Here is a 3,035-nt window from a genome sequence, read left to right on the forward strand (position 1 = left end):
TGCTGAACCTCCTCCAGAAGGCCATGCCAGGAAATTGGCCCCATGACCAAGAAAGTTCTTTCTGCAGCAGTAAAAGGATAAACAAAACTTTGAAAGGGCACCATGAGCAAATGCTAAGCACTGATCAATTTCTCATAGAGGTTGCAAAGCAAATCGTAGCACTCATTGTCTGTATATAAACTCAATAACAATATCATTTGCTCCAACTTGCCCAAAGGAGCCCAAACCAGATGGTTGGTCATTGTACACCTACACAAGGATCTGAAGACCCCATTAGACACAGTAATCCATTAATGGAAGGCACTAACAGTCATAGATCTTTGCATGTGTTTAAAAATGCTTCCTCTGGATACAACTATGATCTGACTGTAATTCCATTTCACTGTCTGACGAAGAATGAGTGCACACGAAAGCTCACACCTCGAGTAAAACTTTATTGGTCTTAAAGGTGCCACTGGACTTGAACATTGTTCTGGAGCTGGGAGGGAGAGACGTCTGTTTTGCTCTGTCTCCAAACCCTGCCTTCGATGGAGGAGAAAGAGAAAATGTTCACTTTCTTTCCACGCCGTCACTTCAGAAGCCCAGAGCAGAGGAGGGGGGAGGGAGTGGGTGGATCTTCCCCCCCCCCAAGCCGGTCCCTGCTTCCGAGCAGTACCATGCTTTTTGCAAGCAGAGGTCCAGAACACAGGTTTGTTTTTAAAGCCTTCCTGAGCTCAGAAACCCTGCTGCCGGGAGCAAAGGAGGGGAAAGTATCATTGCTTTATTTCCAAAGAGGAGGGTTGGTTTTCTGCCATGCTTTTTTGTTGTTGCTGTTCTCTCTCCCAGGGTTTCTAGAAAAAAAAAACCTCTGTCTGTCTCTTTTCCAGTCCATCCCACAGAGGACGGTAAGAGGATTCTGAAACTCCTGATGGGAGCAGAGGAAGGGGGCATGTGACAGAATCCTCAGGCTGGCGAAGCTTCCCCTTTTAGGGGACAGCTTACTCGCCCCGCTCTGCCACACATCCCCACCTCCAACCTTCCCAGAGAGGGGCCCACAGCCACCCCAATAGCTCCAAGGCATGGTCTGGACCCAGGGAAACCCCCACCCCACAATCTCGACCTCCCTAATGAGATGCCCACAGCCCCCAACAGCTCCGGAGCCCGGCCGCTCACTTGCTCGCTCGGGGGCAGCTGCGGCCAGGTGGAGTGAAACAGCTTGCCCAGCACCACCAGCTCGCCTTGTCTCCAGGAACCAGTAGGTGAGGCAGCGCCAGAGCCAAATGGGGGGGAGGGAAAGGGAGGGTAGCAAGCAACAACAGCGCCCACCTGTTTTGGCTTTGGTTTGCTGCGCCAGGCCTGGTGGCTCTGTCTCTCTCCTCCTCGGTGCAGCTTGCCCCCCCCCCAACAGTCTCCCGGCCCAGCCACCTGGCCAAGGGAAGGGGAAGGAGCTCGCATGTGTGCCTCAGCTGGCCTTCTGGCTCCTGGCTCACCTCCTTCTGCTGCTGCAGCCGGGTCTGTCCATCCCTCCTTCGCTCTCCTTTGTTCACTGAGTCATGAGCTAGGTGACTTCATGCTGCCTGTGTCTCTTTCCCCGGTCTCGCACTCTCTTTTCTCCCAGCCACCTCTGCGGTGGATGGGAGGAGCTTTTGCTCCACCTTGCCAATAGGCAACCCTGCACACTTGTCTGTTGCCTCCTCTGTCTTCAGTGCCTGGCACTCTATGCCTATGTGCAGGAGGCCGAGGCAGAGCTCGTGGCAGCACTCTGCTGGGTCGTCCAGCGGGCGGGAAAGACAGGGGGCACTGCTGGGAGCAGGGGGTGGGGCTTGCTGCATGTGCCCACCCCCTGGCCTCCTTACTGCAGGAGCATCACTCCGGCGTGCTCCTGCAGGAAATGAGGCCTGTGGATCACTTATGTCCAGCTGTCCCAGAATGCATCATCCCAGAAGTGAGCAGAATTGGAGGGCAACAAGACTGTGTCACCTTGCAGCCAGTATTCCCTCTAAGCTGATTTAGTGTGAGCTAGCTCACAGATTTTTAGCCTCCAGCTCACAGATTTTTGTTTTAGCTCAGGGAGGATGGCTCCAGAGCAAGCTAATTTATGCAGTATCCAAATCACTCGCTCACAACTTTAATGCCAGTAGCTCACAAAGAAGAATTTTTGCTCACAAGACTCCACAGCTTAGAGGGAACATTGCTTGCAGCCCTACACTGAAGCAGTCGTGGAATACAAATTTGATACACAAAGCTTCCAAGGCAGAGGGGTCTTGAACATGGCACACACTGGCTCACATAATAGCGGCCATTTCCTCACTGAGAGAGATCCATTGTAGTGCAGTGGTTGTACTCAGACTGGGGAGGCTGAGGTTCAAACCCCCCCCCCCCTTCAACCAGAAAATTTACTGGGTACTCTGAGAACAGAAAGTGATTCTTAATCAAATTTACCTTAGAGGGTTGTTGTGAGGGCAAAATAGAAGAGACAGCATGCAATGCTCCCTCTAAGTTGTGGAGTCTTGTGAGCAAAAATTCTACTTTGTGAGCTACTGGCATTAAAGTTGTGAGCAAGCGATTCGGCTACTGCATAAATTAGTTTCCTCTGGAGCCATCCTTCCTGAGCTAAGACAAAAAGGTGTGAACCGGAGGCTAAAAAACTGTGAGCTAGCTCACACTAACTCTGCTTAGAGGGAACACTGGACAGCAGTGTTAGCCTCCTTGGAGGAAAGGTGAGATAAAATTCCTAAGAGTGCCTCAGGGCAAGTCACTCACAAAACATCAAAACCCACCACACACAACTTGTCTGCCCTGCTTGCTCACTCTTCCCCTCCTCTCCTGGCACCAGAACCATGATTCAAAGCTCCCCAGCCATCAATCAGACTCCAGTTTTTTCTCAAGTGGGACAGTATGGTGTCTTTATCTCATTTTTACAAAAAAAAATTGCTACCATTCCTTCAGCAGCATGATGCAAGACTGAGGTGAATTTTCCAGCTCAGCTTCTCAACAGCTGTGAAATGTCAATGCTGATCCTGATGCACAAGGTATCTCAAAATCTTAACCTGATG

This window comes from Gekko japonicus, unplaced genomic scaffold (genome assembly GCF_001447785.1).
Source record: "Gekko japonicus isolate JY-2015 unplaced genomic scaffold, Gekko_japonicus_V1.1 scaffold157, whole genome shotgun sequence".
NCBI lineage: Eukaryota > Metazoa > Chordata > Lepidosauria > Squamata > Gekkonidae > Gekko > Gekko japonicus.